Here is a 20,695-nt window from a genome sequence, read left to right on the forward strand (position 1 = left end):
GAAGCGTTCGAGTTACGACGGGTTCCGTAGCTATGCCGGCTATAGAGAAGTTGAAGGGTCGTGAAAATTATTCGACTTGGGCATTTGCGATCCGGATGATCCTGATCCGCGAAGGAAGTTGGAGTGCTGTTCAGCCTGCTGGAGGAGAAGTCTCGCGTAACATTTGAAAAGGGCCTATGTCCGAAATGTAAACAATCCAGAAAATGAATTGTAAATTTTTCCGCCAGTATTTAATTCCTATATAAATAAATTGAAGTATTTTAGGCATTTATATTGTTCACAATAACAATAGTAACTATATCTCAGTACACAACATCCAAAACATGCGAAACGTTTTCAAAAATACATGAAAATCGATAAAAAATTAATATCACAGTAATAAGCCTTTTTGTGAATCTTTAAATGGTTAGGCCCTTTTTGTTAAGCCGTTGTGCTTGTCATCATAAATTGTAGGCCCTTTGCTAAGCCTTTTCTTAACGTCAAATAAATCATCGGCCCTGCCTCAAGCAGTAGGGCTTAGCTTTGATTTGAAATTTTTCAATCATCGGCCCTTCTACGTCGCTAGGCTTATGAATGGAACCTCATCGAATGAAAAAAAAATATATGTTAGGCCCGAGGTTAGGCCGTTTTAGCATGAATGATTGGAAAAATTTCGTGGATCGGCCGTTTTGAAAATCAAGTTATTTTTAATGATTTTTATCGATAATGCGGAACATTCCTATACGACTGGTAGCTAATTACCAGTGCTACAGAATGGTATCAAAAATCGGTTTGTTTACATTTTGATCATAGGCCCTTTTCAAATGTTACGCGAGAAGTCGTTGCAGCGGACGTCAAGCTAAGAGCGTTGGCAACGATTTGCCTGAGCCTAGAAAGCTACAATTATAGTCTGGTTCAGGATGCAGAGGACGCAGCAGCTGCTTGGAAGAAACTTGCCGAAGCCTTTCAAGACTCTGGTTTGACAAGGAAGATTGGTCTCTTACGTAAGCTTACTTCGATCCGGCTGGTCAATTGTTCAAGCGTTGAAAGCTACGTCAACGAGCTGATGTCTACCAGCCACAAGCTTTCGACAATTGGTTTTCAAGGTGGATGATTCGTGGTTAGTCGCGTTGCTCCTGATGGGATTGCCAGAATATTACGAGCCGATGATCATGGGATTGGAGCCGTCTGGAGCAAAATTGTCATCGGATTCGGTTAAAGCCAAGGTTTTGCAAGACGTCAAGCTCGAAAAGGGTCCCATTACATGCAGCGACAATGGAGCACTGTACTCGCGTGGGACGAACCCAGGCAAAGCTAAGAACCAATATAAGAAGACGAAGGCTGAGAAAGCTGAGAAGACGTGCTTCAATTGTGGTAAGCTTGGTCATTTTGCTTCCAGATGTCCCGAAAAGATGAAGCAAAACCCGAAAGGGCTCTGCAGCATTTTTGCGATGGGTAATGTCAAGAGCAAGGCGTGGTATATTGATTAGGGAGCGACGTGCCACATGGCTCAACGAAGTCAGAAATTTGTTGAAGAGATGGCAATTGAACACGACGTTGGAACAGCAAACAATGGTTCTATGAAGGCCGTGGCAAGAGGTACCGTGGTTCTGCAGAAGCGGGACGACTCCATTGATGTTCATGATGTTCTGAAGATCCCGGACTTAGCAACAAACCTGCTGTCAGTAAGTACGATGTGCAAACGAGGTCATAAAGTTATTTTCTCGGCAGACAAGTGCGAGGTGCTAGATGATGATGGTGAATTGATAATCCATGGAGTCGAAGAAGGTGGATTGTACCGAGTGGTAGAATCGGAACGGTCATTTCTTACCAATGACATTGAGTTGTGGCATCGACGATTGGGTCACTTGAACGAGGCTAGTTTGAAGCAGCTCAAGCAATCGAACGAGGATGTTAATTTTTCAAACAAGCTCGACTACCGTTCCAGAGAAGTAAAACAAAAACATCAAAGGTTCTGCAGCTTGTACATTCCGACCTGTGTGGGCCGGTAGGGGTTCCGTCATTGGGTGGCAATCGTTATTTCATTACGTTTGTGGACGAAGCAAGCAAGCGAGTTGTTGTCTATTTCCTGCAAACAAAGAATCAAGCGTTTAAGGCGTTCAAATTGTTTCAAGCAAAGGCTGAGCGACAGACGGGTAAGAAAATCAAGATTCTTCGAACCGACAATGGACGGGAATACCTAAGCGATAAATTTCGACGAGCTTTGGAGGACGATGGTATACGTCATCAGAAGACCTGTCCTCATACACCGGAGCAAAACGGTACGGCGGAAAGGATGAACCGCACATTGGTGGAGAAGGCTCGCTGTCTACTAAACGATGCACGACTAAAGAAGGAATTTTGGGCAGAAGCGGTATCAACGGCAGCATACTTGGTGAATCGCTCTCCTGCTATGTCCATCGGAGGGAAGACTCCTGAAGAAGTATGGACAGGGAAAAAGCCAAGCTTGAAGCATTTACGAGTTTTCCGGTTCAAGCGTGATGGTTCATGTTCCGAAGATGAAGCGTAAAAAGTTCGATCCAAAGGCGGAGAAAGGCGTGTTTATTGGATATTGCGAAGATACCAAGGGCTATCGTGTATACGATCCGGAGCGAAACGATTTCATAATCAGTCGAGATGTAATCGTGATCAGCGAAAGCATTCCAAAGTCCGTTGCAGCTTGTGAACATGATTCGAAGTCAGTCGAGTTCATGGAACTGTTCACAGAAGAAGTCGTAGTGCCTATAGAATGTTCTGATGAGAACGAAGTCAGCTCTGACGACGAAGAAGAATCAGCGAACAGCAGCTCAAGCACATCTTGTGACGATTTCGAAGATGCCTGCAACGAACCTGCGCTCTCACCGCAACAAACAAGACCAGTTGAAGAAAGTCAACAAGGGTTGAGGCGCAGCGGTCGGGAGCGCGTATATCTAGGCAAGTATGATGATTTTGTTAGTTATGGTTCCTTTTCTGGTGATGATTTTTTCACCCAGCCATCTGATTCATCAACGATCGATGTTTCCATGGAGAACGATCCACAATCCTACGACGAGGTCATGCGGCGACCTGATCGAAAGCTGTGAAGCGATGAATGAAGAAATTGCATCGTTGGACCAGAATCAGACCAGACGTGGATGTTAACCGATCTACCTGAAGGACGTAAAGCAATCCGTAACAAGTAGGTTTTTAAAACTAAGCGTGGACCCGACGGCAACATACAGCGATACAAAGCGAGACTCGTGGTGAAGGGTTGCTCGCAGAAACCAGGAATCGACTATGAAGATGTATATTCTCCGGTAGTACGTTATTCAACAATTCGCTACCTCATGGCAGTGGCAGTGAAGTTCGATTTTGATGTGGACCAGATGGATGTGGTCACTGCGTTCCTGCAGTGTGAGCTAGGCGATGAAGAATTGTACATGATGCAGCCGGAAGGATTCGATAAGGTCAACGGCAAGGTGTGCAGACTCAAGAAAGCGCTGTACGGCCTCAAGCAGTCGAGCCGTGTATGGAACGGAAAACTGGATGCCGTATTGCGAGAATTCGGGCTGCAACGATCACAAGTAGATACGTGCCTGTACTGGATCCTGGATGGTGCCATTATGCTATTTGTGACTATATACGTAGATGACCTGCTGATATTTACTAACAACCTGGCGTTGAAGAAGAAAGTGAAGAAATTTTTGATGAAGAAGTTCCAAATGAAAGACTTGGGTGAAGCTTCACACTGCCTGGGAATTCGAATTGTCAGAGATCGAGTGCAAGGACATCTTTCGTTGGACCAACAATCTTATATTCAAGAGATAATCCAGCGCTTTGGGATGACGGACGCTACTCCTGTATCAACACCAACAGATCCAAGTCTGAGACTAGATAAATCGATGACTCCCAAAACGGCTGAGGAGGCATCACAGATGTCAAGAGTGCCCTTCAAGGAAGCAGTTGGCTGTTTGTCATATGTAGCGCAAACTAGTCGACCAGATATTGCGTACGCTGTGAATGCTGTGAGTCAATTCTCTGCCAGCTCTGGTAGACAACATTGGGAAGCAACCAAGCGTATAATACGATACCTGAAGGGAACAGCGCAGAAAAGGTTGCTGTACACTAAGGACGATACTGGAGGCCTTCAAGGGTATAGCGATGCCGATTGGGGAGGAGATCCTGGTCGACAACAGGTTACTTGTTCACCATGCAAGGGGCTGCCATATCCTGGAATGTGAAAAAGCAACCAACCGTAGCCCATTCATCATGCGAGGCGGAATTCATGGCACTTTCGAGGGCCATTCAAGAGGCGATGTGGTGGAAGAATCTGCGTTCGGAGCTAACAGAAGTTGAAGCAATGCCAATCTACTGCGATAATCAGTCGGCAATGAGCATCGCGAACAATGGTTCGTATAATCCAAGAACAAAGCATGTTAGTATTCGCTACCATTTTGTACACGAAGCATTGGAGCAGCAAACAGTGAAGCTCGAATACATCTCGACAGCAAACCAACCTGCGGATGGATTCACGAAACCGATGGCCCTTTTGAAGCAAGCTAAGTTACGCCAATTCTTAGGCATCACGGATTAGGGAGGAGTGAAAACCAAGTAACCCGCGATTGTGTTACGTTAGCAAGTATTTAGAGAATAAACGTTCATTCCACTTTTTTCCTTCAAAGCTGAAGCACCGTTTTTCCTTTTAACTCTGCAAGACAAAATGAGCACGACCGTAATCGAGATATCGGATTTACGATGGTGACAAACTTTGACCTATTACCTATTACAGAGTTGCAAATACCGAAGAATGAAACACGGATCGGAACAATCGGCACAGACCTACTCGACGATTGGAAACTCGGAACATGGAACTGCAAACCGCTCGGCTTCCCGGGTTGCGATAGGTTAATCTACGAGGAACTTCAACCACGTAAGTTGGAAGTCGTAGCACTGCAGGAACTTTGATGGACGGGACAAAAGGTACAAAAGGTTGGTTTCACCACCAACAAGCTGGGAACCGGCATTGTAGTGCTGGATAAGATGCGCCCACCCGTGATTGGTTGGCAACCAATCACCGCGAGGATGTGCAAACTGAGGATTAAGGGCCGCTTCTTCAACTACAGCATCATCAACGTGAACTGCTCACACTAAGGGAGACCCGACGACGAGAAAGAAGCGTTCGATGGTCAGCTGGAGCAGGTGGGACGTCAAAATCGTCATCGGCGGCATGAACGCTCAGGCAGGACGGGAGGCAATGTACAGACCGGCAATCGGTCCAAACAACCTGCATGCTGTATCGAACGACACCGTTCAACGATGCGTGAACTTTGCAGCCTCTCAGGGTATGGTAGTTCAAAGTACCTTTTTCCCCCGCAAGGATATCCACGAAGCCACCTGGAGATCACCTGACCAACACACAGAAAACCAAATCGATCACGTTCTAATCGACGGTAAATTCTTCTCCGACATTATCAAAATCCGCACGTACCGCAGTGCGAACATAGATTCGGACCACTACCTAGTTGCAGTATGCATGCGCTCAAAACTCTCAATGGTGCATAACACCCGAGTTGCCCAGGATTACGAGCAACACAACCCATGGAAGAGCAGCTTGGCGCAGCTACTCTTGAAGATGGTTGGAGGGCCATCCGTTCCGCCATAGGTATTACTGCTGCAGCAACACTAGGTACCGTGATCCCGGACCGAAGCAATCACTGGTTTGACGGCGAATACAAACTGTTAGTAGAGGAGAAGAACACAGCACGGGCGAGAATGCTGCAACACCGCACGAGATTGAATGTGGAGCTATTCAGACAAAACTCGGTTTTTCTAAGAAAGAAACGTCAGCAGGAAGACCGAGATCGCGAGGCGATGGAAAATATGTACCGCGTAAACGACGCACGGAAGTTCTACGAGAAGCTAAATAGTTCGCGCAAAGGCTACGTGCCGCAAGCCGATATGTGCAAAGACTTGGACGGTAACATTCTCACGAACGAGTATAAGGTCATTGAAAGGTGAAAGCAGTACTATGACGAGCACCTTAACGGTGATGCAGCAGAAAACGAAGGTGGCACGGCAGAAGACCTCGACCTCGAAGCACGCGCAGAAGACGACAGGCTACCGGTCCCGGATCTTCAAGAAGTTGAGGAGGAGATCGGTCGACTGAAGAACAACGAAGTAACTGGTGTAGATCAACTACCAAGTGAGCTATTAAAATACAGTGGTGAAGCACTGACTAGAGCACTGCACTGAGTCATTGCCAAGATTTTTTTGATGCCAAATGTCTTAAAAATGCATGAAACGTCGAGATTTGGTGTTATCCTGAAAAAAAATTTGTCGACTTTCTGGGACTTTTTTTTATGAGTTCTATATGGAATATAGAAGATTGACCAGTCGGCTTCTAAAACTGTTCACAATTGTCTCCAACCTGCTTATATATCGAATAAAACCACCATTTAGGATCTAATAAGAAATAATTCACTAGGTTGGTCCAATTATTCTTCATTAGGGTGGTCCAAAATCAAAATAGGTATGTAAAAACCATTACTATTTACCAAACGCATGTATCTGAAAATATCATCATGTTGTGTTTTGGAATTTTTATGAATCCAAACTTGCAAACATTTGCTGACATTACTTTTTAGTATCTGAGACCACGTAAAACAGAAGCATAGACAGACATAAATCGTAGAATAATTCTGAAAATTGTACACGACAACCGTTAGTGCTGTTTAGTTTACAGTACAATCTGACGAAAATACAATGACTTTTTAACATATCCACCTAATACGGGACAACCCTTTATATGTGTTTCTTTTAAATTCCTACCCTATAGAGGTGCCAAAAAAGTACCCGCATAAAGCATATTGTTTATCTGGCTTCCTTTTGGGTATTAATTAAAAAACACACAGTGTTCTGCTACAGGCAAGCAACGGTCTCAAGTACTTATTTCTACGTAAACTTTTCTACCTTGGCTTTTTCTACCTATGCTTTAGTATAAAAAAAGGATGCGATCTGAGGATGTATGATCAATCAGTAGTGCGTTTGAAGAGGACAACAAGCAGAGAACTGATAGAGAATAGTACGACAGTTTGTTAAAAATGGTTGACATTTGGCTAGTTGGAGAATATCTGTCGTCGTTCGGCCATTCTATTAACTTGTCGACGTATAGTGAAGTTTTTCGTAAATATATGTTTCATTTGCGTGCTGAAAAAAAAAGTTGTAAGCTTAGTGCCTTCCTAACAATAAAGGAATTAAAGGATGCTTGGAAGAAAACAAAACTTTACACATTTGGTAAATGACATAAGCATAAAGAAAAAACTGTTGCTATTTTTCAATACCTGGAAAGCCTTATTAAAATGCAAACTTAGAATGTCTAAGAAAGACATCGAAAAAAGGAACACATTTCATGGATCATTGCGGAGTTTGTTTGATATCGGGAAGAATTTTAATGCAAAAACCCGTGAAGAAAAGCAGGCGATCCAATAGTTGCAAAAACAGCGGGAACAAGCTCATCTTGGAGAAGAAACTGAGGTTCTCCCTACCAATGAAGGGTCAAGCCAAAGACCGGATCAAATTTGTAGTGCAACCTAAATTGAAACATCATCACAAAACGACAGCCAGGCTGGGTCAGTGTACTCGCCTAGTACATCCGAAAGAGCTTCTCCAAAAACAGGTACGTTGTGATGTTTTACTAATGTTTTTTTTTCTTTTAGATTATACACCTATTACCATCCATATTAATATATTTTGAACGTTCTAGGTTCTCCAAAACCAGCTTTGACACGTAAATCGCAACTGATACGAGTTGTTACAGTTGAGGTAGCTGCTGCATTGGACCGCTGTAAAGTGAGTGATCGAAATGCTGTGTTTCTAATATCATCGATCGCTAAAGCTTTATACCCTGGACAGACTATGGCTTATATCATGTAATATAGGCTGCCTTGCAATGAGCACTCATGCATAGAATTTCCAGTGAAAACTAGATGTATGATATATTACATGATATAAGCCATAGTCGGTCCAGGGTATTAGGGCACGATGTTTCATCATTATTGTTGAACAAAGAATCTGTCAGAATCGCCAGAGCAGGAATTCGCTTACAAATGCAACATGATTTAAAAGCGTCGTTTAAGCCAGATATAAATTTAACAGTACATTGGGATTCTAAGCTGCTACCTAACATATTACCATCCAAAGCTCTACCAAAAACCGAGCGCTTGGCCATAGTTGTATCAGGCGAAGGCATTAGCAAATTTTTGGCTGTTCCACCCATCGAAAACTCTACGGGGGCACAACAAGCAGAAGCGGTGTACAATGCAGTCGTCGAATGGGGGCTTGCGGACAGGTATGATCTTAAATCTTGTATGTTCACCTCAGAATTCTGACTATTTTATCCTCTGTTTTCAGAATTATGGCTACATGTTTTGATACTACCAACAATCAATACGAAACTAACGATTTTAAATTGGCTCACCACTTTAGTAGCCTATTGGTCCCAAGCAAACGATTAACGTACCCTATTCTAGTTGAAATTCTATTACTACACTATGTTTGTTTTGATTCGCTATGAAAGTTTGACAGATAACATCAGGGGTGTGTGGATTCATGCAGAACATGCAGGGGTGAGTGAAATAGCTTGGGACTGCTTGGGACCGTTGTTCTGGTACTGAGTGAGCCAAAAATAATAATGATTTTCTTCGGGACCCAGTGGTCTTAGAGTTACCTCTATGATACTACTGCATCAAACACCGGTAGAAAAAAGGTGCGTGTCAGTACCTGGACAAATTGTTTAAGAGGCAGCTTATAGGCCTCCGTTGTAGACACCACATACATGAACTGCTACTTGGCAAAGCTTTTAAAATTCTGAAATTTGAAACGTCAAAGTCTCCAAATGTTGAAATTTTTAAGGAATTCCAATCAAAATGGCACATTTTGGAAAACATGATGATTTTTTTTAAATAGCTATTTTGGAAATAGAAAGATTGGCGTTATTGGAGTTTTATGAAAAACAAATTAGAGAGCAACACCACCGTGGTGATTACCGAGAGGTTCTACAACTTGCCATTTTATATTTGGGTGGAAAAATCGATGAAAAATTACAAATAAGAGCTCCTGGTGCGTTCCACAATGCAAGGTGGATGGCCAAAATCATTTATTCTTTGAAAATGTTTATTCTTCGGCATGAATTTGCTTTACCAGAAAAAAGTAAAAATCAACTAGCTCGATTTTGTGTGTTCATTGTAAAAAATTATTTGAAAAGTTGGTTTTTTTCTCCGTGTGCTGTGATGGCACCCAACAACGATCTGAACCTGTTAAAAATATTCAAGGAATATGAAACTGTTGATGAAGACGTTGCGAAAGCAGTACATAAAGGAATTTTAACTCACTTGCAATATTTGGACAACAGCCTTATCGGACTATGTCTGTTCGACGAAAATGTAGACCTCCCGGTTGAGAAAAAGGTCATCGAAGCCTTACTTCTATCAGGTAAATGCTTTAATTGATACATTTGCATTTAATTTTCTAATGATATTTTTTTACAGATACTCATAAAAACATTACAGCCAGATCCATTGTTGAATCCAACGATATTTCAACGATTGAACTACACTTGTTTGTACAAGGCAGCAGTGGTATTGAAAACTTATTCAAAGCTCTCCAAATTCCGAAGTCGTTGCTGAATGTCGATATGGAGCAGTGGAGTAGTTTCAATGGTTTCATCGAGTTTAAAATTGCCAAAAGACGGGTTCAATGTTTGGAAGTAGTTAATGATAATGCAGAGCGTGGTATCCCTAATAAACAAATACCATAAACGAACTGTATCCCGGATGGGTAAACTATCCCACAAATGGTTTGGATGATACCCCGAACACGTCGTTAAGCTCTCAGTCCGCATCGTGCTCTCTTGCCGTGCGGAACTATTTGCTTTTTGCTGAAGGAAGTGTTACTACTACCTAAAGCTACAACAAATTTAAACAGCACTTTTCAGTGCTCAACCTGTAAAATTTCTACCTTGTTCAACTCTTATTCCTCTTCGATCCTTGTTTGGACCCTACCCGAGGTAATCCTTCTTGGATATCGATTTGGAAAATTCCTCTTCGATCCTTCAGATTCTTATAGTAATCTGCTTGGAAGTCGATTTGGATAAAAAATTTACTGCCGCCATGGCGCCTAAACGCAAAAGAAAGGGGCAAACTCTTGACCCCCCTTCTGATGAAATTAATTTGAGTAATCAATTTGATTTGCTCACGGATGATGAGAATGATCCATCATTCAAGAAAAATTCTAGTAAACTTTCCCGGCTTAATGCTAAGAAGGAAAAGATTCCCCCTATTGTGATAACCACTTCCGATTTCCATGCTCTTCGCATGGAACTTTTGAACTTCGTGAAAGTTAAGTTTTCTCTACAAATTGGACGTCGGGGTGAATGCCGTGTATTGGCTGAAACCTTGGACGGAATTAAATGTCTTCTCAAGTATCTTACTGAGAAGAAGCACAAATTTTTTACTTACGACACCAAAACTGAACGTGTGTTCAAGGTTGTCATGAAAGGACTGCCTAGTGGTGAATCCCTGGATCAGATCAAAGATGAACTGGCAAAATTACTTGGAGTTGTGCCACTCCAAGTAATCAAAATGAAAATGAAATCCCGTCCTGGCGATTCGCGCAACGGGATTTCTAATGATTTTTATTTAGTTCACTTCAAGTCTAGTGAACTAAACAACCTTAAGGCCTTAGAAAAAGCTAGCCTTATGCTCCATGTCCGAGTGAAGTGGGAACACTTCAGGAAGACTGGAGGAAATTTCCAAAACCTCACTCAGTGCCGTAAGTGCCAGGGATGGGGTCACGGAACTAAAAATTGCTACATGCCAGCTAAATGCATGAATTGTGGTGATTCCTCTCACGCAAAGGACGACTGTCCTGTGAAGGAAGAACCTAAGAAATTTAAATGTTCAAATTGTGGTGAAAACCACAAATCCAATTTTTGGGAATGTAAGACTCGCAAAACGATCCTACAATCTCGTTCTAACCGACAGGTAAGAAACGCTCCACGTTTCCGAACAGGTACAAATTCCTCTGCTGTTAACAACGGTCAGCGAGGAACAAATTCTACATTCGTACCCGTAGGTACAAATATCTCCCCTGCTTCAAATGTTTCATCTGTACCTACTCCCCTCGCTGCTAACAATGTTCAACGAGTTAATGGAGCTACCTATGCTGCTATTGCACCGGGTAGAAATCAAAATACTAACCAAAGTAATTCTAACGGAAATTTTGACAATTTTGACTTAGGAAGCATTACTGCCCCTAAAATGGAATTTTTACAGAAATCATTAATTGACATGATTTCTGATATGCTTAAATCTAACTCCATGTTTGATGCTATTCAAACTGGAGTAAAATTTGCAAATAATATTGTCATGACTTTAAAATTCAGTAATGGATTTTAAAGCATTAAACATTTTAAATTGGAATGCTCGATCTCTTAAAGATAATGAAGACGAGCTATTCAACTTTTTGAGAGTTCATAACGTGCATATTGCCGTTATAACTGAAACGTTCCTTAAACCTGACCATAAGGTTAAGAAGGACGCAAATTACTTGATTTATAGAAATGATCGTCTTGCTGGACCCTGTGGTGGCGTTGCCATCATTATTCAAAGACGAATCAAACATAAAATTCTTTCTTCATTTGAAACCAAAGTTTTTGAAACTTTGGGAGTTTCTGTTGAAACAAAATTTGGACAACTATCGTTTATAGCTGCCTATTTGCCATACCAATGCGTAGGCCAGAAAAAGAATTTTCTCAAGGGTGACCTCCAGAAACTTACCCGTCATAGGTCTAAATTCTTCATTATTGGTGATTTTAATGCAAAACACCGCTCATGGAATAATGCTCAAAGCAATTCCAATGGTAATATTCTGTTTGATGATTGTTCTGCAGGTTATTACACTATTCAATATCCAAACAGCCCAACATGCTTTTCTTCTGCAAGAAATCCCTCCACTATTGATTTGGTCTTAACTGATTCATGTCAACTTTGTAGCCAACTGGTTACCCATGCTGACTTCGGTTCTGATCACCTTCCAGTAACTTTTGAAATATCCCAAGAAATAATTTGTAATCCCAACAGCTCTACTTTCAATTACCATAGAGCTGATTGGGAGCAGTACCGAACATTTATGGAATATAACTTCGATCCAAACATTCCTTTGCAAACCAAAGATGAAATTAATTATGCTCTTGAATCTCTGACTACTTCTATAGTTGAAGCAAGAGCTGCCTCAGTACCAAAATGCGCGGTTAAATTCGATTCAATTATAATAGACGATGATCTTCAGCTCTTGATCCGTCTTAAAAATGTCCGTAAGAGACAATATCAAAGAACGCGCGATCCTACCATGAAAGTTATCTGGCGGGATTTGCAAAAACAAATTAAAAAACGATTTTCTGCCCTGATGAACAAAACTTTTGAAAATAATGTTTCTAAATTAGACCCGAGTTCCAAACCCTTTTGGAAACTCACAAAATTTTTGAAAAAACCTCAAAAGCCAATTCCAGCACTTAAATAAGGTGGTAAAATTTTGATCACAAATTTGGAAAAAGCTCAGAAACTTGCTAAGCAATTTTAGAGTTCCCATAATTTCAGTTTGGGTCTTACTAGTCCTATTGAGAATCAGGTTGCTCGGGATTTTCTGAATATTTTCTCTCGGGAAAATATTTTTGATGATTCCGGGGGGACTGATTTGGACGAAGTAAGGTCTATAACTAAAAAGTTTCAAAATATGAAAGCTCCAGGTGATGATGGAATTTTCTATATCCTCATCAAAAAACTCCCAGAGAGTACCTTGTCTTTCCTGGTAAAATTATTTAACAGATGTTTCCATTTGGCATACTTTCCTGATAAATGGAAAAATGCAAAAGTTGTTCCAATTTTGAAGCCGGATAAAAATCCAGCTGAAGCTTCTAGCTACCGTCCAATAAGTTTGCTTTCTTCAATAAGTAAACTTTTTGAAAAAATAATTTTGAATAGAATGATGCTTCACATCAATACGAACTCAATTTTTGCAGATGAGCAGTTTGGATTTCGCCATGGGCATTCAACTACTCATCAACTCTTGAGAGTTACCAATTTAATTCGTTCAAACAAATCGGAAGGCCACCCGTAAAAAAAAGAACCATAAAGGCACAATGAAATGTATTGTAACCATACAATAGAATTTATTGTATTTACCATAAATCATATTGTCTACAACGATAAAATAACCATATGATGTATTGTTTTCACAATAGAAATGGGAAAATCTACAATAGAACAAGGGGGTTGTTATGTATCTTAACCATAGGAAAAATCACTTTTTCCCGAACAAAGATGAGCCATTTACCATTAATTGTATTGTTGTTCTATTGTTGAAAATTCTTACTATATGAGACGTATTGTAAATCTATTGTAATAACAATATGTTAAAATTTCTTGTACAATATACGTACAATAAGATCGATTGTTGGTAATAGATTTTGTTGTGATTGTATTTTATTTTATGGTAATTGTATTGTTATTTTTTCCGGGCACTCAACTGGAGTTGCTCTTCTAGACATAGAAAAAGCATTCGACAGTGTTTGGCATGAAGGTTTGATTGCTAAATTGAAAAAGTTTAATTATCCACTTTACATTATGAAATTAGTTCAAAATTATTTAACTGACAGAACTCTGCAGGTAAATTATCAAAATTCCAAATATAATCGACTACCTGTTAGAGCAGGAGTTCCTCAGGGTAGCATTCTTGTGCCTATATTGTACAACATTTTCACTTCGGACCTCCCTGATTTGCCTCAGGGTTGCCACAAATCTTTGTTCGCTGATGACACAGGCATTTCCGCTAAAGGAAGAAGTCTTCGTGTTATTTGCAGCAGACTGCAGAAAAGTTTGGATATTTTCTCTTCTTATTTACAAAAATGGAAGATTTCTCCCAACGCTTCCAAAACTCAACTTATAATGTTTCCACACAAGCCTAGAGCTTCGTTTTTGAAACCTAGTAGTAGTCACATAGTCACTATGAACGGAGTTCCAATTTCCTGGTCAAACCAAGTGAAATATCTTGGATTAATACTTGACCAAAAATTAACTTTTAAAGATCACATTGAGGGCATTCAAGCTAAATGTAACAAATATATTAAATGTTTGTATCCTCTTATAAACAGGAAATCCAAACTTTGCCTGACGAATAAACTTCTAATATTTAAACAAGTTTTTAGACCGGCCATGCTTTACGCTGTGCCAATATGGTCTTGTTGTTGCCTTACCAGGAAAAAGCACTTCAAACGATTCAGAACAATGTTCTGAAAATGATTTTGAAGTTGCCTCCCTGGTACAGTACTACCGAGGTACATAGAATTTCGAATGTTGAGACTTTAGAACAAATGTCCAACAAAATAATGAATAATTTCAGGCAAAAATCGTTGCAATCCTCAATTGCAACGATTAATTCCCTTTATACTTAGATAAGATTTAGTTTTAGTTTTTAGTTTTAAGATATCAATTGTTATACTGACATGCAGGTTAAAAAACCTGTTTAAAATACTTAATTGCCAAGACATGAACAATGTAAAAACACTTAGATATATATCATAACAATTAAGGCTGGTACGTTACTGCAGTAACTGGAGCACCTAGGTTAAAAATGAAATGTAATTTATTTTGAATTTGAAACAAATAGTTAAAAAAAAGGGTAAGCTCTCTTTTATGGTTATTTTTATTAGGGATAGCATTGATTAAAACATACAATTCAAAACTATTAACGGATGAAGATCAAAAGCAGTGCATTTTACAATTGGTTGAAGATCATCGAAAAAATTATAAGAGTACCAGGAAATCTGATTTGGTGTAGCTAATAAGGAAATATATGGCAAAGTATAAAACAAGTATTTTTTCATCTTTTCAGGCAAATGTTCCTCTTGTGTAAAACTCATGATTCAACAAAAAAAAACAGATTAACGCAATGTAAGATATTTTTACAATTGATTTTAGGAATTTCTGATGAAAAGTTGTGGTTTTTCATATAGTTTTGAATTTTTGGACCACCTTAATGAAGAATAGTTGGACCACCCTAGTGAATTATTTCGTATTAGATCCTAAATGGTGGTTTAATTCGATATATAAGCAGGTTCGAGACAATTGTGAACAGTTTTAGAAGCCGCCTCATAAATCTTCTATATTCCATATAGACTCATGAACAAAATTCTAAGTCCCAGAAAGTCGATTTTTGAAAAAAAAAAGTTTGTAGGAGTTGTCATTTTTCCATAATATTTTTTTGAAAAAAGTCGGCAACAAAGTTTGGCCCTTCTCAAAGGTTAGTCTAGATAAATTTGGGAAAAACTAAGTACATGCAAAGTGGCTTATTTAGTCAAAGTCCACACATCCAGAAAGTTTCATTGAAATCTGAGAGGGTGCTGCCAGCTCCGAATACGATTTGGCAGGAAATGCGTCCTACGTGCCTAACTGGTTTCGATCTAAAGTTAGAAAAGCAACAATTTTATCAGTTCGCAATGGATTTTTATAAAGCAACTTGCAATCGGTCAGTAATTGATTTTAATTACTAGGCAAAATAATGGCTTCGGTAATCCTTTATCTTTTTTAAGAATATTAGGAAATAGTATTGCTGAAGCCGTCATTTACCCTAGTAACTAAAATTAATTACTGATCGATAATACATGCTCGATTCGTCTATGGAGAGCCTAATAGCAGCCTATTAAGACTACAGTTGGTAAGTTCTTGAAAAAAATAACGCTGCTATGGATTGAACAATTTGAACTATAAGCAGAAGCTCATAATAAGTCTACCCTTAAGACGGCACTGAGCTAATCGCCAAATGGATATTCATCAACAAAGCGCCGAAAACATTTCAGATGGACACAAAATGACTATACCATAAAGTTTTATGGATGCAGGTAAGTAGGTACCCATACGATCAAAATTGCTCAATCGCTGCTCAGCTGTGTGAATTGATTTGATGTCATCTATCACATCGTTTCACGTCGTTGGTATAGGCCATTAAAAACTGACCTCTCGCGGTCATCTTGAAAAACGACTTGATGATGCAAATGTCAAATGCTTCAAGTTCTGTTTCCTAAATAAAGCTTTTTATTAATTTTTTCGGTGACTTTACGGGGGATAAAAACTCAAGTGTTACTCAATAGCTACTCAAATTAAGCTAATTCAAACAGTAGACCCGTTTTAAAAATTCTCAAAATTCTAAATCAGCATCATCAAACCGATTTTCAAGATGACCGCGAGAGGCCAAATTTTAATGGCCTATAGGCGATGATCGTGTCGCGTTTGAATCTCATACTATCTTCATCGTAGGCAGGCAGCATCCATCCATGTAGTTCCAGCAACATCGCATCGAATAAGGTGCTGCTATACGGAGTTTTGCCTCGCGGAGCTAAGATGACGGCACGTAAATTGATGACTCGCCAATGACAAACCAACTACGATTGTGTCGGGGTGCGCTGTGACGACTCCGCCGGTCGCGCTCTGCCCCGAAGGTATGAAGAAGTACCTACTAAATAGCTCCGCGCCGCACCACACGGAGGAAAGGCGGAACAAATACCTTTACCTATATTTGCGCGCACGAGTAATCCGTGAAGCGGCTGGTCATCACCGTCATCATCATCATCATCATCAGCGTGTCGTCGACGTAATGATCGCAAGCGAGGTGCACAATGTGTGTTACCCGACCATGCCATATTCCAGTTTCCCAGTGTCGTCGTCGCACGCGGAATCACTTCCCTCTGCATCTCTTCTGGCGTTGCGGGCTGTTAAGGTATATGGACTTGGATGGTTGGCGACGGGTTGATCTACTACTACACTGCAAGCCAGAGCAGTGCGAGCGGCTTGTTTTGACCAAACACCGACCGAGCAACTCCATCGTATCGCCGTCGTCGTCAATGAAATGGCAATATCACCCGAGCCATCGCGTTTCAGCTAGTTTCGACGCGACTTTTGAACGATTAACATGTGTGATTAAATTATTGCCTCGGAGCGGGCGGCAAGTAGGTTTGTGAGTTGTGCGTTTGGACATTTTCCGAAGAGATTCTGGCCGATAGCTGCCACCTTGGATTGCACGGTAGGTCCTACGTGAGAGGGATTCAATTTCTTAACGCAATGTGCTAATAGGTATAGTGATCGTCGCGTCGTGGTGATAGGGAAAGTACTATTGCTGGTGCTGATTTGTTTACGTACGGCGGCTTGTGTAACCGGTATATGGTTCTGAGAAGTTGGGTAATTTCTACGGAACTCGTTTGTCAACCCGTGGTAGGATAACTGATGCAGACAAGGTTTTTTTTTATCAGAAGCGAATCGGATTGTGGATAACTTTCTGTTCTCTAACTATAGGTTGGATGGGTACCGTGTGTCAAGTTTCTGTTGGTGGTCCGATTTGCGAAACGATCATCGAAGCTCAAAGATCTACAGTGCTCAAAAAATTTTCCCGTACAGCTGTACAAGCACGATTAAAAAAAGAAAGATTTATGAATTCTTGGCCACCGGCTCCTGAAATATCGATCGGATATCGCTATTATAATACTGGACTTATGTGGTTGAGTGCATCAGAAATAATATGAACCAAACGTTTTGAAATTTTGTTAATTGTAGTCATAATAAAGATCTCTTGAAAACCGCTAATTTGACTAAAATCAGTCCACTACGAAAACGACGTTCAAAATTGAGTGTTTTACTAAAATTACTCGAACTTCATGCAGCCTTTGCCAATCAAGTTCAAAACCATAGTGATGAATCAATAATTAGTTGATCAACCACCAACCGGTTTTCAGAAATCTATCGATTCATAGTGTTTCAAATTGTCAATTCAGCAGCTGAATTCCGGGCATACATTTCTTGCTCTTCGATGAAATTTCTGCCCGGAAGTCAGCTGCAGGTGTACGGGTAGTTGTTTAATACACTGACTGTAGTGTAAGACGGGCAGGGCTGGTAGTCACTATTTTCAAGAAGTTTGTGGCGTTTCGAACTGATTTCAATGATCGAAGACGTTTTTTACGGATAATATCGAACTCTTTATTCTTGGCAAATTACACGCAATTGCAAACTCGGCGTTACAAGAATAATCCTTCTTTTTCTTTCCCCTCCATCTCACCGTCCTTTCTCTCGCACAGCTCTATCAACGGCTGCAAATTCCAGGGTGGTATCCATTTCATCAGTTGTATCCCACAGGCTCCCCCCAGTTACACCAACTTGGGGGTGTAACTTTAGTTCGGTGATCGTCCGAAGGATGATGTTCCAAGTCAGGGTTGCATATAAAAGCAGGTTTAATCTGGTCGATCGAAATGCGCTGAGTCTTCCCAGATGTGATGACATTCAGTTCGCTGTACTACCTACCTCACATGGTTCCTCATATGGATGCTGGAGCGATCGTCTCACGGAGTCCACTCTAATGAAAACGTGCGTACAAGAACTCAACTCTGCGTTGACGAATATTTTTCAATGACCATGACGGGCCTGGGTGATTTACGTTCTTAAAGGAGCGATGTAACAATTTACAAAAATCTGTTCGATCAACAGTTGATGCCGGCGAATCAAAAAAATCACCAGGAATACGCAAGCCTTGACCGTACACTAGATCTGCAGCTGAGCATTTCAAATCTTCTCTGTATGAAACACGCAGTCCAAGCAAGATCATCGGAAGCTCGATGTACCAATCCTTCGGGTTGACGCACATAATAGAAGCTTTCAACGTCCTATGGAATCTTTCCACAATTCCATTCGCTTGTGGATGGTATGCAGTAGTCCGAATATGATGAACCCCTAACATTTTGGTCAGTTTGTTGAAAAATTCCGACTCAAATTGACGGCCTTGGTCTGTCGTTATATTTTAAGGAACACCAAACCTTGAAATCCACGTCGAGTACAATGCTTGTGCTACCGTTGGTGCCGTCATGTCGGTTAGCGGGACTGCTTCTGACCAGCGTGAAAAACGATCAATAATCGTGAGAAGATAGCGATGTCCTTGTGATGGTGGCAGAGGTCCAACAAGGTCGATATGAACGTGCCTAAATCGATCCTTTGGAAGATGAAATTCACCCAGAGGAGCAGCGAATCCAAGCAACCAACGATACAGACAAAACTGTTGCTACGACTACCATGACAAACTCGCTCTGTAACATCGCTCGATCGGAGTGGTGGAAAGATAATGATATATTGCTTGCCTGCTTTGTTGCAATATACACGGATGAGGACATAGCTTGATCTGAATCGCGAAAAGACATAACAAAAAAATTCCCATTAACACATGTGTATCATCTTCGGCTTTACTTCGTGAAGCAGCTGGCCAACAATTTGCTCGTTTCCTTCTACCGCCCCGAGTGAACTGTGTCGCACGGGCTGCTTGTCATGAAAAAGAAGGAAGAAGATTATATCATTATTGCTTTCCACTTCGGACATAGCGTTATCATTCGGTTCGTTGATCGCTTGTCATTTTGTCATTTGTAGATATTTTTGATTTCTTGCAGAGGAGACGTAATATGACGATGCACCTTCGAACGTTGACAGTTTAAATAGTTCTTGACAAATCTGTTGATATCAGTATTCAAGGAGGGCCACACGAAACGCTCTACTATGAGTTTCCTTGTAGCCCGAGAACCGGGATGCGCTAGTCCATGGAAGTGCGTCATGACATTTACTCGATGTGGCTTGGGAATATGCGGACGAGGATGGCCGGATGTCACAATAAACCGTACTTTGGCAGTGACTTGACTTCAAATTTCAGGGATGTACTGTTGGATTTCATTAGAGCTTCAAGCTCCACCTCATCTTTCTGATCACGACTAATTGTTCCGTAATCAATTGAAGTCGGTGGCTTTGGAAATTGTCTTTTCCACTGACATGCTGGATGTCGGTTGTGAATAGCGATATAAATCTAAGGTATCGCTCTTCATGCGGTAATCGTGAAGTGGATTCAGTTGCCAACGCGAAAGTTAATGGACGATGATCCGTGAAAATAGTGAAGTTACGTCCCTTCTAGCAAATGTCGAAAGTACTTCACAGCCATTTTCATAGCGGTTACGTGGAATAGGAACACTGAGATTTTGAAAATTTTTCAGAATAAAAACCTAGTGGTTTAACTGTTTTAGTACCGCCCCCGCAGCAGTGTTCGAAGCGTCGATCATTAGCCCAAGTGATTTTGTGGAATCAGGATAATGAAGAAGCGTAGATTCTGCCAGAGAACGTTTGCACTGTTCGAAACTTTTGCGTGTAGCCTCTGATTTTGTGAGGTCTAAGAAAAAAGCACCGGGAGAACTACTGATTTCGGGTCGGATGGATAAAGTACGCGAGACTTGTTTAGGTTATCAAATTCAACTGTATCTATATTTCAATTATCTGCCTTATATATCTAATAGTAGTGGGAAACAATTAGCGCGTATACAAAGGGGATACAATTTGCATATTGGAGATGGGAAGAGAGACAGAGCCTTTGCAAGCTCAAAGAAAGGCGATAATAGTAGCCGATATTGCTGCAGGAGGTTTCCTCAAATTCCGTCACAACAGCCTCCTTCCAATGTAGCTAACGAGAGTCATTTTTCCTGTTGTCTGGAATCAGTTTCCGCAGCTCAGCTTCTATATCCGTGGCATGACGAATGAACCGCTTATACCCGTTCACAAGTGCCAAGAAGCGGCGCCGTTCCTTAACGCTCGAAGGCAATTCGTAGCCCATAACAGCT

General features: G+C 40.9%; 1 protein-coding gene across 1 annotated transcript in view; it reads left to right on the forward strand.

Annotated features, from left to right (window-relative positions):
• The first annotated feature begins 17,010 nt into the window (after nucleotides 1-17,010).
• chas (chascon) overlaps nucleotides 17,011-20,695 on the forward strand; it is a 349,928-nt gene continuing 346,243 nt past the window's right edge. The window contains exon 1 of the mRNA XM_065228879.1: nucleotides 17,011-17,088. The gene's annotated coding sequence lies outside the window, so the exon portion shown is untranslated. The remainder of the gene's footprint in view (nucleotides 17,089-20,695) is intronic.

The sequence above is a fragment of the Ochlerotatus camptorhynchus genome, unplaced genomic scaffold, assembly GCF_037179485.1.
Source record: "Ochlerotatus camptorhynchus isolate MF236.1 unplaced genomic scaffold, CSIRO-AGI_Acam_v1.1 ptg000304l, whole genome shotgun sequence".
Taxonomy (NCBI): Eukaryota; Metazoa; Arthropoda; class Insecta; order Diptera; family Culicidae; genus Ochlerotatus; species Ochlerotatus camptorhynchus.